The sequence below is a fragment of the Strix uralensis genome, chromosome 9 (genome assembly GCF_047716275.1).
Source record: "Strix uralensis isolate ZFMK-TIS-50842 chromosome 9, bStrUra1, whole genome shotgun sequence".
In the NCBI taxonomy this organism is placed as follows: domain Eukaryota; kingdom Metazoa; phylum Chordata; class Aves; order Strigiformes; family Strigidae; genus Strix; species Strix uralensis.
In genome coordinates, this window is record NC_133980.1 from 25924921 (window position 1) to 25943065 (window position 18145).

The 18145-nt window shown below is 43.5% G+C and overlaps 1 protein-coding gene across 1 annotated transcript in view; it reads left to right on the top strand.

The window, feature by feature from the left end:
- The window catches only part of ARHGEF4 (Rho guanine nucleotide exchange factor 4), a 222502-nt gene that overhangs the window by 167558 nt on the left and 36799 nt on the right, over positions 1-18145 (top strand). The window lies entirely within an intron of this gene.

Genomic DNA, 18145 nt, shown 5'->3' on the forward strand with positions numbered 1-18145 from the left:
GTAATGCAGAGCCACAGGTCCTGAGCTCTCCTCTTAGATGTTTTTGGATGGGAAGTTTAAAACTATTATCAAGCAGCCTGGTCAGGTCTGGTGTGAGACTCAAAATGTGGTCTACTGAAAGCATAAAGGAAATGTTGAAAAAACCCACTGGTCTACATACTAATGTATTGGTAGGTGAGAAGGGTGCAAAGTTTAATGTAGGTTTGGTCTTCATTGCTTCTTCCTGTTCCACAGTAAATTCACTCCAGGGATGTGGAAGACATGCCTTTTTAGTCAGTGCTTTTAGCCGTTTTCTTTTATAGTGCTGACGCTGATTAACTTGAGATCAGCAATTTAAAAATGTACTACTTACTTTAACTGATGCAATGAGCAACCTATTAACAGGATTTAAGATGTTTTTTCTGCAAAAATACAATGGTTTTGTCTAATGCATTAGAACTGGCATCCTGTTACACACAGAATGCTTTTCTGGTGGGGTGAACTAATAAGCTTTTTCATTGGAACAGTGGAGCACGTTCACCATATGAGTTATGTCTTGCACGCTTACACCTTCTTCCTCTCTTCCCTATACTCTGTTACCTTTACATGACCTTCACAAGATGAGAAGGCAAGGATAAAAAATGTGTTATACTTTCTTGAGGCTAAGCTATAACTGAAGCTATGTTGACTGAGGCTCTGTGCTTGTATGTTTGATATGGACAGTGATGGTGCTTCTGGGGTCTGCAAAAGCTCCAGAAAGCTGCACAGTGAGGATAACAGCAAAAACAACAGTAGCAAATGGTTTTCTAGCAGTTTTCCTGCTCCTAGTGTTCAGAATCCCTGACTACAGCCCTGGGTGCCTTGGGTAAGAAAGAGACTTGCTATATTTTCTTCAACTATTGTTTGCATCTGGGGGTTATCAAACCATGGCCAGAGCTTTTTGATTTAACCTCAGCTGTTTTGGGCTGTTGTCACTGGCAAGCAAACATTAGTAGAACACCAGAAAATCTTGAGTTGCATTCTCCCACATTTATCTGGTATGTTTGTGAGACAGTCCCAGGCACCACAGGAGTCAGTCCCACAGTGTGCACTGAGAGTGTAATGGGAGGATTCTGCTTCCCTCCTGTTCAGGTGTTTGTCTTGGTAAGTCTTCTTAGTGTGTCTCGTCAGACAGAACATCCTCTGGATTTTTGTTTCCTTTTTTTAAAGGAAAAGGCAAAATATTTTTTTTAAAAGGAAATCTTTACAACTCTTTAAAATCAGGAAAAAAATTAACTTGGCAGTGGGTCTGTATATCCATCATGCATGTTGTGGTTTTCTCTTTCATCACTATTATTGAGAACAATTGTTTTTCTTTATTTTCTTAAAAATTCATTTTATTAGAGTAAAATTCCATCATTTAACTTCTAATCAGAAAAGCAAATGAATGTGTCCAAAGCAGGTGTAATTCATATAGTCTTTGAAGCATATGTGGGGTTTTGTTGGCCAGTTGACTGGAAGAAAAAAGATTATTTTTGGCGCTTTCCCTAGAAGCTTGCCTGTTCAGGGGCCAACAAAACTGTAAGAACAGGCAGTACATTATTTACTTTGTCAACTGGTTCCTGTGGGTAATTAATCCATCACTTAGCTTCACTGAGCCTTAGAAAAGTGCTTTCCTACACAATCACTTCCTGGAACAAAAGACTACAATAAAATACAAAATGTCTGAGGTGAAACACTAAATCTGTGAGGTACGGATTTTACATGAACAGACATCTTAAGTGTTGGAATTGAAATATCTCAAATAGCTGGCAATTGGACAGGCTTATTTTCATCTTCCCTCCTGGACCAAAAGCTGGATATTGATTAGTCTTGGTATTTTCCGTAGTATAGTTCGGAGTGATGTAGGGTGAAGATATCAATGTCCAATCATTTAGTCACATTTTGTGAGTAGTCTTGTCTTTGTTTTATTATATTCCAAATTGCGTTTTGTTGGTCATGGATAAGGAAACTATGGTAACAGCATTATTCTTAGCTGCCTTGGAAGAAGCAGCTTTCAAATAAACAGAGAAGGTTGAAATACATTTTTAAGGCATTTGGCAGACCAAGTGTTGCATTAAAAAACAAAACACCCAACCACTGAGTTTTTAGTTCATTTTGGATCAAGAGAAAATGGTTATGAAATAAAAAAACACCCAACCCTTTCATAAAACTAGAATAATTTATTGGCAAGAAGACTTGAAGGATAAAAGAAATCTGGGAAGATTGTATAGAGCCCACCTAAGAAGATCAGCATGAGAGTGTGTAAGAGCCAAGAAAAATCAATCAAAAAGTAATAATAAGGGTTTGGGATGAGAAAAGAGGCAGGGGAAGTCATTTTCTTGGGGCATGTGTTTGACATTCCTTCAAATGCTTTCTTGATGCTTGTGAAAAAGAGATTTTTGTGTTTAGTTTGTACTTAGTGGAGTTTGCTTTCTGTTTGTTCCAGATAAAGACCCTATCCTTGTATCTTTTTGCTTCCACAGTATAATTAGCTAAAATGTGGCAAGAGAAAAATCTATACTGCAAATGCATTGTGGTTCTGTCCTTCCAGTGCAGAAATATTACATATAGGACAGACATAGCTTCAAGCTTCATGAAATGTGTTACATGTAGACTGAAGTCAAGAACATAAGGGATTAAGCATATAAAAAGCCTGCCTGCCCAGCTCTCGAGTGATCATGGTGATAACAAGGAAGACTATACTGCTTATCAAGTAATTGGCCTCGGCAAGTAGGCTTAGGCCTGTTTGCTTAGAAATATCTGATGTGTACAAAGGGATAGTTCTGTGCTGCTGTGCGAAGGGTCCATATGGCTCTGTGCTTCAGAAATGCTATTTGCTATTGCAGTTCAACATGCGGAGTGTTTAGCCCCTTGCAACCCTAGATGAACAATACCATCCCCATCTTGTGAAAGCAAAGTACTAAATGTTTGGAAAATAACAGCAAGACTCCCTGTGTTTTCCTTATCTCTTATGGCTTTGTGTTTGATAAGTTTGGAATTTGGTATGTGGTTCTTAAGGAAATGCACAACTCATTGACTTCAGCAGACTGGGATTTTATCTAAGACATGTAACACCATTGCCTTATGTCTTAAAGTGACAATATTGTAGCATGTTACAGATGTTTGTGCTAACCAGTGCTTGTTGGCAAGATGCAATTAAGCTAATTGGTTCCAACATATGTGTTTCTGACTTAACAAAGTAATTCATACAGAAAAATGTTCAGGAAGTGGCACAAACAATACATCTGCCACATACCAAAGGTGGCAGATACTGTAGCTGTCCTCTCTCTGTCTTACTGAGCAGCGTACGACTGGGGCTGTTGAGTCTCTAAAGCATTATTCTTGTTACTAAGCTCTTTGATCACTCACTGGGAAGTTGTCTGGGCTCACTCAGTGCTTCTCCAAGCATAGCCAATTTTAAACAAGACAGACATGTAAACTGTTTTTTTTTTTAATGACAAACAAACAAAAACTGAAAACAAATCCCCAAACTCATAAAATGTTAATGCAGATGAAATCAGAACAACATATTTTAATTTTGTTAAATGTGAATAATATCCTTCACAGCATTTTTCACATTATCTATCTACATTCCAATTAATAGAATTCTCTTGTGTACTATATGAGGACAAATTTCAAAAGACAGAAAAAATTTAAAATAGTGCTGCAAAATGTTATCATCCTCTTTTTTTAAAAGAGTTCAGAATAGGTTGAAAAAGCTATAGTGACAACAGATTTCCAGACTGAAAACAGAATTTAGTATTATTGATCATATGGAAACAATATATAACATTCCTGTGTAATCTGGGAGAGGAGATTTATTGCCACTTTTATGTCTTAACGTGAGTATATTGCTCTCCCAACTGATACTAAAGCAAATAGAAACCAGTTAACAAATATCTCCCACCCCCCCAATGCCCATCCCCCTTTTTTTTCCGGAGGGCTTAATTCACGCTTTTGTGTCTTTCCTATTTCTGCAGCTAAGGTTGACAACTGTGGTCCAGAAGCACCAATTACAGTTTATTTGCAGAGTAGTGGATAAAGCTCAGTGCTGTCGAGGACAAGAAATAATGTTCCCCGATGGACATAGATCTTTACTGGATCTGAGTTTCTGGTCCCAAGTGCTGGTGTAACTGTGTAGAGCTCAGATGTGAATGTTCACAGTATAGAGTCAGAATTGTAACTACTTTTACAGCCTGATGGATTTAGTTTTTATAGTTCTGGGGTCTGCAAACTTCTAAGGTTGTTTCAGAGGGCTTTTTGCAATGGATTTAAAGCAAATCAGTATATTCAAATATTCTGTAGCAATTATGTCTCATCAAACATCAGGACTGGGACCTAAGTGGTCCCAGGGGCTGCCAGAGCCGTATTTCTGCTTTATACCATGGGCAGCTGTGGCTGCACTGAGCCACTTTCTCGTGTCCTTGTCAGCATTAGGACTTGGACATTGCCTGTGCAAGGGACCTTCCCCCAGCAGGCTGAAGATGAAGAGAGGGTGATGGAAGCCAGTGTAGCTCACTCAGCACTGTGGATTATCTTCATCTAGGGAAAGACTATCTTGCAAATGGGTGTTGGGATTTTTTAGAAGGGTGGGAGAAATGGGATAAGCTTTCACGCTTGCAGTCATGCAGTGAGCTCCTGGCAATCCAAATGCTTGTTCCCACACATATATGTGAGGTGTGGGTAGGTAGCTCCCATACCATGTATGCTGTGGTCTGTAGCATACACACAGACCACCAGCAGTAGTTCAATCCACACAGAAGCATTTCTATAAAATATATAATTTTTTGCTAGACCCATGCTTTCTCTAAATAGCCCTATTAATATGATACTCATTAGGAACAAACAAAAAAACCCCAGGCTTAGCTTAGTTCTTGAGCAAGAATAGCCCATGGGGGTCTGTCACAGTTTTAGCCCCTAAACAAAGTGCTGAGATGTTACAGTGGAAGGGGCCCTGCATGTGTATAAGGCAATGACTGGGTCTCTGAATGAACCTAACTGAACCCCTCCTTCCAGGAGCCAAACTGAAAAAGCCGAACAGGAGTGGTGGCCTCTGTGTTTCACCTCTTTGTGGGCACAGATATGTCCCCACACGCATACCAGCATGTTTGAAGAGGGGAAGGCACTGCCCAAACTTTCATCTGTGGCTGTAAACCAGACCTAAATACATCACTCAAAGGAAATAACTGGAGACAGCATGATGGCTTTGGAGTTCTTACCTCAGCCCTGCCAGCTGTTAAATTGTAAAGGCTCCAACAGCTTCTGTTAGCGCTTGTTAATGATAGCCTGCAAGTATTAGGGGAATCTTAATAATGTCTGTTGTTTGCTGGCATTAAATGTGTTCCCAGTTACCGGGGTGCAGAGAGGGGTTTGGCTCCACAAATAGTTTTCCCCTTCACAAAAAAACGATCCAGCAGTGTTTTAACTCCTGAAGTTACTTGTGCCAAATCATCTCAAAGTCTGCTTGTATCTTATCCAGTGTATCCGTGGGTTCCTAGAACCTGTCTGATGCTCCCCACCACTTAAAGAAAACATGGCGTGTCTACTGATGCTAATCACAAGAGGTGGTTTTCTCTTTATGTTGAAGGCTGCAACCAACTACCAATAATTTGGCATCCCCTTAAAGGGCTCCCTTAATCTGCTAAGGGTTACATTTGCAGAAGGTCTTGGCTTCCTGCCTGCCACTTCTAACACGAGGGCTGTTTACCATGGTTTACCACTGAGATCTTCAAAACCTTGCTCTGCTGCACCTGCGTTACTGTGGCAGGCAGGCACTAACCCTCTGAGGTCCTGATGGTCCCTACCTGCTGAGGGCTCTCACATGCACCTAATCACAGGCTTTCTAATCTGCTATCCTTCAACCAGTGTTGCTTGCAGGACCTAATTGTGGAGTGTAGATGCTTGCTCGATCGGACTCTGTGCAATTACAGCCAAGGATAACCTGTGAGCAGGTGAAGATGAGTGATTTTACCATTCATATGAAAAGTGGGAGCCTTGCTTTCAAACCTGCCCTGTGTCTGATACAGAGAAGGAACTTGCCCCTGTCCCTGATGTATCTTACTAGCTATCCTTGGGAGCTCCTTGTTTGGCTTTCAGGGATCCTTGGTTTGGTACCTAACTCTCCACCGCTGTTCTATGGGAAGAAGAGCATTAGAAGCGCTGCAATAATTGCACCCCTTCTAAGATTTTACTTCAGAAGTGTAGCATAAATTAAACTGCAGTTATTCGTGCTTGAAATGGTAGCCTGATGCTGTGCAAAGACAAGTCTGTTTTGCAGAATCTTGCTGTTACAATTCACTCTGCCAATGTCTTTATTTTAAAAATAGTTTTTGGGACGTCCATGCCCCAGTTTGCTAGTTCAAGAAACACCTGTGATGGATAACAGCACGATAACAAAGTGGATATTGGAGTACAATGATTTGCTGAGAGCACAGGATAAAGAAGGAATGTGACAGATGTAGGAACTCTGGGTAAAGGTTAGTGTAGAGTTTATTCCAGGTTTAAGTGTTTGCATAGAGACAGAGGAGTGAATATATCTAGTTTTATACCATACTTGTGCTTCAGGTTCCTCTCAGCATGGTTTTGATAACAGAACATATCTTGGATTTGTTCTCCTCTCTCCAAATCCTAATTTAGAGCAGCTCCTCTCTGCAAAGTTTTCTTTTTCCCCTAATCCCCACAAGATGTTTGAACCCTGTGGTGGAAAAATAAAATCCCTCCTGACTCTTCTGGCCCTTCAGAGAGCACTGTTAATCCCTCAGAAGATCTTCCCTGTCAGCTTCAGCCTTGTCCTGTGACCAAGGCCCCTTGGCCTACACTCACTAAACTGGGGGCAGAGTTAGCAGCAGGTTCAGTTATGCTTTAATGCAGTGAAGGCATTGGCATATTCCTTGCAATTTTATATTATCACTCTGAAAGCAGCAAAACTGTGCGAGCTGTAGAGGGAAGAAAGATCAACGACAACAATCAAGCTGCTGAAGTGCCAAACCCTGCTTTTCCAGAGACTCATGGAAAGACTCCCCCTCCCTCTGGGGCACTGGGGGCCAGCCCTTGCTTGGTGCCCTTGGCATGCCTTGGGAGAGCCACTGTTCCAGGGAAGTCAGTCATACGCCCATTCCTTGCAGCAAAATGAGGAAATGTTACTTGCATTAACCCCACTACTCCCACGCTTAAACACCCGCGCGCTCCATAGGCAGGCGAACAGAACAGCCTTTGTCCCTAGCAGTATGGGGCTGGCTGGCCGACCTCCGTGTGGCACATACTTGTCAGTCAGATTTGCATGGAGCTGTGGAGTGTGATCGGGGCCTTAGAGGACAAGAGTAAAGCTGTGCTGCTTTACAGTGGTTGAACATCAAGTTCAGCTTCTTTCTTGAAATTTTGGATTGAGGGGCAGGTGCAGTTGTAGGCAACAGTCACCTAGAAAGGTGTTGGTGGGGGTTATTTTTTTCAATCCTACTTCTAGCTGGTTTTATCTATAATCTTTAGAGAGGATCCTGCTTCTACGTGTTCCACTGATTTGCCACTGGCAAGTCTTCATGTCAACAGGTTTTGTGAAAAGTAAGCAGGCAGCTTGAGCTATGCAATACGGACTGAATGCCCTGTTTTTTTCACGTTCCTCTGTCCCTAATGGATGCTTTGCTAGTAAAGTAGAGGGACACCTTGTTCATTCACTGTTGGGGCTATCAATTTCCCATCCTTGCCTTGCTGATCACATCGAAAGCCACTTACCAAGTTTGTTTCTGAGGTTTATCTTAGATTGTTACTAATTTCTTGGTTGATGGGTCAGGCTTTTGGAGAACAGCCCATCAAGACTTGTTCTTCAGGGTGTGTTGTTCTGCTGCATTTTTTTTCTGGCCTGCTGGCTAAAACAGAGGTATCAGGAAAAGGTGGCTTTGGAAGGCTGCTTGACCATATCCAATTTCTGCCCCGCATTTCTGTTGTGTAGGATATAAAAATGGCTATCCCATTTCTTATATACAGCTTATGTATGTCTTTTACCCTCTCATAGCTTTTCTCCTACTTGTTGTTCTTCCCAGCCCTCCTATGGCTCCTTTAATTGCATCAGAAGACAAATAAAGGCCAATGGCATCCTGGCTTGCATCAGAAATAACGTGGCCAGCAGGGACAGGGAAGTGATCTTGCCCCTGTACTCGGCACTGGTGAGGCTGCACCTCGATTACTGTGTTCAGTTTTAGGCCCCTCACTACAAAAAGGACATTGAATGACTCGAGCGTGTCCAGAGAAGGGCAATGGAGCTGGTGCAGGGTCTGGAGCACAGGTCTGATGGGGAGCGGCTGAGGGAACTGGGGGTGTTTAGTTTGGAGAAGAGGAGGCTGAGGGGAGACCTCATCACCCTCTACAGCTACCTGAAAGGAGGTTGCAGAGAGCTGGGGATGAGTCTCTTTAACCACGTAATGAGCGATAGGACAAGAGGGAATGGCCTCAAGTTGCACCAGAGAAAGTTTAGACTAGATATTAGGAAGTATTTCTTTACAGAATGGGTTGTTAGGTGTTGGAATAGGCTGCCCAGGGCAGTGGTGGAGTCCCCATCCCTGGAGGTGTTTAAGAGTCGGGTCGACATAGCGCTGAGGGATCTGGTGGAGTTGAGAACTGTCAGTGCTGGGTTAACGGTTGGACTGGATGATCTTCAAGGTCCTTTCCAAACTAGATGATCCTGTGATTCTGTGAAGGAGGATTCTTAAAGTAACATTATTACATGCTAGCTTGGAAGAACTTTATAGAGCTGTTACTTGTAAGCAGTTTTCCTATTTTCTACATCTGCAAGACTGGTATATTCTGTAAGGTGAGGAGGTTGAGCAGTCAGAGAAGTGTCATAACACTGCTCTGCAACCAAACGCAGTTTTTTAAAGATGACAGCTAAAGGAACCACATACTCACGTTCTATAATGTGTGGGCTCGACAGAATATGCCAGACAGTCCAAAACTACATGACTTTCTTGAAAACTTCTGTATAGTCAGAAAGAAAGGAGTCTTATGGTCTAGAAACAACCAAAATATAAAGTTTGTCCCTGTTCCCTCCTTCTCCAGCCACCTCTCTTAACTCTTACAAGGATTGTCTTTTAGTGTTTTTTCAGCTCTATACATTGTGCATCTTCCTCTACCCCATGTTAGTCACCACATCCATCCTGTCACTCACCTTGCCCTGTTATTCATCCCCTTCTCACTCACTTTATCTATTTTCACTGGTTTCACTGCAGCTTCCTCTAATCTCACCTGCTTCAGGTCCCATGACTCTACTCATGCCTGTTCCCTCTCTCCTTTCCCTGACTTTTGTCAGCGTATTTCTTTGCCTCTGTTTCTCCCTTATTTCTCTGTTCCAGCCCATGTAATGCCCAAATGAAGACCATTCCTTCTCTTTCTGTGTCATCTGTGGCTGTCAAATTTTCAGCTCAAAAAACCCATTAAAATAACTTCTAGTATCTCCTGAACACCTCCTCCCTCAGTCATTAAGGATGTTGTCACCACCCTGTTTCTCAGCTCTGTCACCTATTCTGACCCCTTTCTAGCTATTGCATTCAAACTGTTAATCTTGCCACATCTCTAAGATGCAGCATTACCTTTCCTATCCATCCGTCTTACTGTATATCCCATTCAGGTTGTCTTTATTTGAGAGCATCATTAGTACAGCATCCTTTGTTCTGCCTGTGTCCAACCTTGTATTGAAAAGACCCATTTTCCTAGGCTATTGCATGGACTGTGCCAGCCTGTCTTTGCTTGGTCTCTGCTTGTTCCTTGCTCACCACATCTATCATAACATGCTTTGTTTTGTTTCCCAGGCCATTCCTGTCTGTATCCCTTGCTTGTCATCTGTCATTCAGTATTGAGAGAGAATTTGCCACCTTCAGTCAAACCCAGATGCATGCCCAGCACTAGCCCAACCCATCCTGGAAATGTGTCATCTTCTGTGTGTGATGCTGGAAGCTCCCTTGCCTCCACTCGCAGAAGCGCGTGGGATGTGTTGTCTCGGTACCTGGCTCACAGCAGCAACGCGGTTCCTCTGACACTGGAGCTCTAGGCCATGATGAAATTCCCCAGATGCTTCAAACATGTTAATAGTTATTGTTGCTGTTCTTGAAAATAAAACTTGCTTTAGGAGAACTTGGAAGACTTTCTAGCTTTAGTAGAGTCTGAAAGCAAAAGACTGGTTGCTAAGCAGATTCTGTCTTTTTTTTTTTTTTTTTAATTGTTGTCCGGGGTGGCCTATCTAAATGGATGCTTTTCTTGAAGTGTGCCAATGCGGCCATGCCTTAATCTATGCACTACACAGAGAAACTGTCAGGCCAGTTTTCTTTCCATTGAAAATTATCTCATGAATCTTAGTACTCAAGCAAGAGAACAGCTTGTAACGTTTTGGCAGTATTATGTGAGTAAACTGTCCAGGGAAGTACTGGCTGTAAGAGTTGTGTGGGCTTAAACCATGCAGTACTAGCTAGAGAAACACACAGTGGGTGTAGCTGTACTCTAGTAACACAGTGTTACACACTGTAAAATTCAGAGCAAATTGTGGGCCTTTGACAGACTGTTTTTCATTTTAGAAATACATGATCATATGCAGTTTAAGAAACTGTACTTGTTCTGATGTTTTCTGGCCACGGCTCAATAGTGAATGACATCCTTTTGGGAGGTGTTAGCTGCAGTTGTTATTGAGGGTTAATTCAATGCATAACAGGGTTGCTGGTTGCTTAGTTTGGATGCTGGGTAAAGTGTGATAGTGGAATATTTGGGAGTTAAGGAAACTTGATTTTCATGGATTGATTTGCAGGTAGCAATGCCTGCCCCTCTCACAATTTAATTCTCAGTCCTTGTTTTCAGTTGCTGAACTGAAAACTGAGTAGAAATTTGTCCACTGAATGTCCACTCAGAGCCTGGATTTTTTTTTTTTTTTTGGAAGATGCATTTGAAATGGTTCAATCACCCCAGTGTTATTAGATATTTTCATCACCCATTGAAAAAATAAAAATTCTTCTTCAAGAAGCTCTTCAACAGCTCCATGTTACGAAAAGGGTGGTAATAATTTGGTGGTTTTTATGTCAAAGAAAGGGGGGAAAAAAAATAGTTGTATGGATCCAGGTGAAATTTGAACTTTGTCAGTTGAAGGCTTCTGCATGTGTTCAACATGTTTTCTTCCTCTGTAGTTCTGTATACACAGCATCCAAACAGGCAGCGGTGCCAACCAGAGGGACAGGGAAGGTCATATTTGTGTCTGTGGCTTCATTGGTGTAAAAAGAGAGCATAGTGCTACCTCAGAAGATACCCTATTTAGAAACATCTTAGGAAGACTTGCAGAGAAGTTCTCATTTGCATACTCTGTGCCGTGTTTGCATGGTATGCAAAGCTCTGCTGAACAGAGCAGGCAAACACACCCCGGAGCTGACTGCCTGGTTTGTCAGTGCTCTGTGCCCTGCGTAGAGAAGGAGGTGGTGTGGCTGGGGCAAAAAGTATGAGTCTGTGTGTCAGATGGGTGTAATCCAGGCTCAATTCTAGCACCATTTCTCCTGTCTTTGTTACTTGTTAATATTTTTACACATTTTTCACCTCGTTGGAGAGGGTGTTGATAAATGACCCAGTAAGAGTGTTCTTTTTTCCTCTAGTGATTTTTGAGCAGTTTATTTGTGCCTGAAATACTAATGTGTCCTTGGCTTTAAGAGGAGTTGAACTGCACTGGATCTTGTACTTGTAGAAAACACAGCCCTGTTTGTGCTTCCAGGAAGTCCTGGAAATGTGCTTTAGCATGGTATCTAGCTTATACTCAGAGCCTTGCTTTACAAGTCTGCTCTCTTGTGAGAGAGGAGAAGGGTGATGACGGGGCTGGTCCCCTCTGCACGGCTGCCCTGGGAGGCCTCACTAGTGCACATGATCTTTGCTTTCCAAATGCACTGGTTATAATTTCACTGCTTGTCTCCTCAGTTATTTATTTGCTTGTTCTACTAAAGCACCTGTGCTACTTATTGCAGCTATTAATTTTTCACATTTATGTACAAATGCCTTTCAGTTCCCAGTTCAGCTGTTACAATATTGAAATGTTCTTTTCATTTGGCAGACAAGTGGTTTTGTCTGTATGCTCCTGGCTTCCTAAAACTGACACCTAGAACAGTCTTCAAAACCTTAGGCCCTATTTGCTGTTCATACAAGCAAGGTGACAAGTAAGGGCTGAACAATAATTAGTATCATTTTGATGAAAAGTAAAGGGGTGTCCTTCTGTTTCTCCTTTATCTAGTATTATTCTGGGGGTTCTTGAATAATTTACTCTCTCGAGGTTTGGTCACTGACCGACTTCTGTGACTGCAGCATGGCTTTGTGTGCAATCAGGCCTTCAAGGCGGCTCTACGCTCACCCTTTGCACCTTTGAGTGGCAGTGTTATTCCCTTGGTGCAGTCCTGGCTGAGAATGGCTCTTAGAGGAAAGATTGGAAGTAAATTATTACAATTGCAAATTAGATTCCAGTTAAGATTGTGCAACACTTACTTGAAATATGCTCCCTCAGTGATAGTTATACAAACTAAGTCCCACTCTACTACAAGCCACAAGGTAAAATTGTCAGCTATTTCATCTCTTGCTGATGCCACCTACCACAGAAGCATGTCTGATCAGTGAGGAATAAGAATGAAGCATTATTTCTGTCATACAAAAACGCCACATGGTGTTTAGCAGAATGCAGCAGGAGCTGGAGACGCACACACACACACCCCCCAATGCTTTGAGTTACCATGGAAGTAACACCCCCATGCACAGGCTCTGCAAAGGACTCTGTCAGGGGATTCACTGTGTGGGGGTGAAAACAGAAGCCAGGTCACAGCTATAGTTACTCTGCAGTGTGAAAACAAAAGTCAGGTCACAGCTAGAGTCACTCTGTATTTTTTTGTCCTTGTTGAGACCAGTTTCTACTCATGCTTGCTTATTCACTGTGGGGTCAGAAGGGTGACCTCAATTTAATATTAATCGTGTAATGCTCCAAGATGCACAAGGTGAACATGTTATATGTGCCCAGGCAATGTAGTGCAGGAGGACACTTAGGTCTGCACATCAGAAAGGCAAAGGAACATAACTCTGGCTTAGGATGTTTCTTAGAGACAGCTCCAACAAAGTTAGGAGAAAATGTGCCCTCCCTTATTCTGCATTTTCATCTTGATATCAGTTTCCTTCCAAGTTCTCCTTTCAGGCAGTCTCAGAGTAGTGTCCAAGAAAACTACTTTTCCCTTTAAGATGTCTTTATAGATATTCAGTCAAACTTTCTGTGCTTTCACCTTCAAATGCTTGCACATGTTAATGAGTGGCAAAGATTTCAGGAGATTACTGGAGAATTGCATCCTCATGGATTTTAGAAATCGCCCGGTATCCTGTGGCACAAACAGCATACCTCTGCCAGCTTGACTCACCAGTGTGTGTCTTGGCGGGTTACGAATTTATATATTTCTTTTCAGTGTACTAAGTGACTAGAGAAGATGGTAGTTGCTGTGAAGATTTCAGAGAAGGATGTTCTTTCCATTCACCATGATTAGCTTTTCCTGAAGATCCACATCCCTCCCCAATACTGTTTGGTGGCTTATGCCCAAGCTCAATCAGTTCATGAAAAGCCTTCAAAACCAGATAAGATTTGCAGAGTGCCCAGGAGTTGAACAATGCAAAGATGCAAGTTGGCCATGGGCTTGAAGAACTTTCATTAAATTGAAGTCTGCAAGCTTAGGATTCTAAGTATTATTCTGTGGTGCATATGGCAGGGAGAACTGGTTTTTCAAAGCCATTAAGTGAATGCAGGCCAAAAACTCAAAAACACTTGGGAGCTTGGGCAGCCTGTGGATCCCAGTCGTTTGCTCCATATGTGAAGTTTTGCTTATCAGGTCTTGAAGCTGCACTAAGAGCACAAGCCCTTGTCCTATGCATTGTTCCACTTGTTCTATATTCAGGCTGGAGACAAGGAGATTTGTGGGATCTTTAAGTTCAGAAACCAGCAAACTGAAGTAATTCTAGAGTTTATTTTATAATGCCCGAAAAAGACAGATACCTTAAACGTTATGGAAGCATAAGGAGACAGTGGAAGTTGTTTGACTGCTTAGCACTTTCTGTATAACCCTTCCTGAGGTTAGCACAATTTGGGGAAAAAACAAAATTAAAGTACCCAGCCAAACCCATAACTCTTAAACCTTTTACCTTTTAAATCTCTCACCTGCTGTATCCCGGAATACATAACAGGAGCTATACAGATCTTCAAGAAACGTTATGGGCATTGATGTGCTAACAGCTAAGAAAAGACAGTTTTTTTTAATGTGCATTCTCTCAATCGTGAGAGCAGCTGAGTGCATTCTGTTCATACCCGCATCATGTGGCTGTTCCCCTGTTGCCCTTCCCAGAGTTGGATGCTACCATTGGTGTTTAGCAGTTAGTATGTTTAAAGGGGGAGACATCCTGCTCCTAGGAATGTGTGTGTATATATATACATATGTTGGGTTTTGGATTCTTTTTTTTTTTTTTTTTTTTTCCATGTTTGAAACTACTGGGTAAAGTGCAGAGTCATCCTCTTTGTACCCAGCTCCATGCACTAGCTACTGTATCATCTAGCCCAGGGGCTGGATTGCTGGATTCATATTTCTCAGTTTCACAAGGGAGTGTGTGTTGGGTGAGCACATGGGAACTGAAAGATGTGGAATTACCTCCCACCCATGAAGGACTTGAATACTGGATCCCCCTCTTTCTTTTCTGGGGAGTGCTATTACCGATGGCTGTTGAGTAGAAGGTGGGCTCCACTTTGCTGGCTAGAGGAAAGAAAAGGGCTGCAACTGTAGTCAAAGAGCCTGTCTCTAATTGGTGCTCTCCAGGAACCATCCCTGACCTTTCCAAGGAGGAGTGCCTTTTCATCCTGTTCCTGATCAAACATTGGTGGGAGCTATGCTTAGGCTGGGGAATCTGTGAGGCAGCTCGATGCTTGGTGAACTTCACAGTCCAGCAGCAAAATGTTAAGTTCGTAAAAGCACGTTTAGGGCTCTGCAGAGCTGACTAGAGGTTTTCTGGTTGCAGAGATTTAGGGGTTAAGTGCCTCAGTCCCATGGAGGCGTTGGCAGAGGTAGCCAAGTCCTTTAGACATTCTGGCTCCAGGATCCTGCCAGAAAGGGGACGGCAGAGTCCAACAGGAGCCCCTTCATCTCTCCCCATCCTCCTCACAAACACCCAGCAGCTTGTTGCACACTCAGGTGTGCGGGAAGCCGTGTGAGCCCTCGCTGTGCCCTTGCACTGTGGCACAGCCAGCTTTCCCCAGCCCCACCTGGAGCAGCGGGATTTGCCTTCTGGCAGGACTTGTCTCTGTTGCTGGCACGTTCTTAGTGAGGGTGGAAGGATTTAAAAAAGCAGCCGCCTAATCCACTCCTGACCCTCCTTAAAAGCCTCCCCTGCACACCGCCACGTCGGGCTGGCGCTTGCCGCGTTGCTAAGGCCTGCATGTATCCTGGAGACGGCGCCCAGCAAATAGCTGAGCCGCTCTCTGGAAAGCCAATATCGCAGCCCGGATTGCAGTGCTCCAGCACGCTTGGGCTTTCTGCAAGAAGGAATTCAATGTCTTCCTTCTGCTAAAGCGATGGCAACGTTTCTTCAGCAAAGAAGATGTGGAAACCCACGGATGTGCTGATAAGCATCCCCCTGAGATAAGGGGGTGGGGAGGGGGCGTTCTGGCACACGTGCTGTGCGGGACCAGCTATGGCTGTGTCGAACCATTTAGACTTCTGTTTTTGAGAGCTGCGAAACAGCTTTTGTTCACAGACCTCTGCCCCCATCAGTGCCCCTGCTGTGGGCTGTACAGTGGTCACTTAAGAAGCCTGCTGCGCTTTTTTTTTTTCTTTCGGGGGCTGAAGCCATGGCAAAGGTCCCTGACCGAAGCAGGCACAAATGGAGTGCGCTTCACACTTTCCTCCGCTGCAACATGAACCCGGAGACCCAGCGGGTAGTGGTCTTTGTCATCCTGCTCTTCCTCATCATCGTCAACGTGGTGCTGATGTTTCTTTTGGCATTTCACTGAAGGAGGACTGGCGGTAGTGGTGTGGTGCATGGGGGTTTCCAGGACTGGGCGACAAATCAGCAGGTCAGCTTGTCGTTGTCTGCTTCTGGTCTGCTTGTCTGCTGTTACGGTAACTGTGTGTCTCAGAGTATCTCTCCTTTGTTTTTTAATCATCACCTCCTTCCCCACCCTGCTCCCCTCACTCTCCTCCTGTCATCACCTGTGCCTTGCGGTTTGGATCGCCGTTAAACCAGAGAAAGGGAAAGAGGTAACAGAGCCAACCTGCTTAATCGTAACCGCTCTCCGTGGTCCTAATCAGCCTCCATTCCTAACGATGACAACTCTGTGCCTATACGTAGCACTTCTCAGCCCTGGAGAAGCCCAATGTGCTGCTGCTTTGTTTGCAGAGGGACAGTCATCCTATAACGAGCCCTTACACAAGGACCTACTACATGTAAACACCTGCTATAAAAGGCTGAACCCCGTAATGCCTCTGTTGCTCTGCCATCGCGAACATTGTGCTGTGCGGCGGTGTGAGTAATGCCCAATTACCCAAAGTGATTGATCAATAGAGTGCATCAGGAATTTGGGCTGAATAAATGCTGCAGCAGAGTGGAAGGAGTGTTTTGTTGGCTTTTATCCTGTTTCCTTTATTATATCTTAGTGCTTACCTGCTACGTGTATTAAAATGGCTGGCAGAACCACAGCGCAGGACACTGCTTGCGGGCCACATGTTTCTCACTGGCCAGTCGTAGCCATGCGCAGCGGGGAAGCGACTCAAGGAGCACTCTCCTAGACCCATTTAGGAAGGAAGGGCAGCAAAGCAGCATGCTCGCTCCAGGCCTATTCACCTCAATGATATTTTTATCAGCAGCCCTGTACATCACAGCACTTCCAGACTTGGGCATTGGCACCTCACTGGAGCAACTTGATGGCATTGAAGGAGACCACTTTCTGGAGGAAGACAGACTGGAAAGGAAGCCACGGTGCACTGTTCTTAACGACACTGCTTGCATTTGTGCTGGAGACTGTGAAAAATATCCAAGCCCTTAAAATTCAGCAGGATCCTTAATTTTGTGTGTTAGGTAATCTGACATTTAAGTGCAGCTTTCACGAGGGTTGTGCATTTGCTGGCATTAATGGTTGAAGTTACTGCAGTCCTTTCAGACTTGAATGTTTATGGCTCCTGAAGTGTGTTCTGATGTTGAGAAAGGCTGGATGGTCATGTTGTGTCTGTCATCATGAGTGATGTACTCTGTACCAGTTATTTATGTGATTGTGTGTAATACATTAGTGTTGTACAAAATCACATCACTTTAGCACACAAAGAAATGAAATTTGTTCTTGCTGAGCTCCTTTCTGTTACATCTGAGTATGGAACATCCTTTTCCCTGAGAGAGGAGAGTCTCCTGCAGTGCTGGGTGTGGGGCAGCAGCAGGCCCCAGCTCTCTGCACTTCTCTGGGAATCTCTTATCTGGATGAACAGTTTTGAATTATTAAAAATCTCAAACTAGGCTGTTAAGTCTATTAGCTAGACATTGTGATAAACAGCCACTGGAATCATCCAGAGTATGTTGTTTTCTGAAGTTACCATTAAAAAAAAAACCCAAAAACAAAACAACCCAAACCTCAGCACACAGCACTGGCTTTCAAACAAATCTGTTTTCTCTCCCCTGTAAACTTTACCTGTGGTCTTAGTTACAGCTGGAATCAGAACTTTATGGCATGAGGTGGAAAAAAGATTGTTTATTGGAAAGGACAAGTGAAAGATGTGAAAGCATACCTGTCTTCAAATGACAGATGAGGGACCAAAGTATGGCTTTGGGGTCATAGGTACAGAAAGCTTTTGGCAGCTGCTTGTGCATGATCTGCCCTCACAGCGTTTGAGCAGGATCTGAAAGTGCTTGAGTGTTCAGAAGTTCTCACCCCTCATCTAGTGGGTGAGTGTTTTGTTCTCGACAGCAGTGGGAGCAGTAACAGGCCTCAGTGTCATGGCAGCCCCTGCAATGTGTTTGAACTGTCAGTTACTGCTGTCTCGCCTGCTCTGTGTCTTGAAATAGTGCAGAACACATCTGATGTTAGATGAGAACTACAGTTATTCACAGGCCCTGCATGTACACACGTAGCTCTGGAGAGTATTCG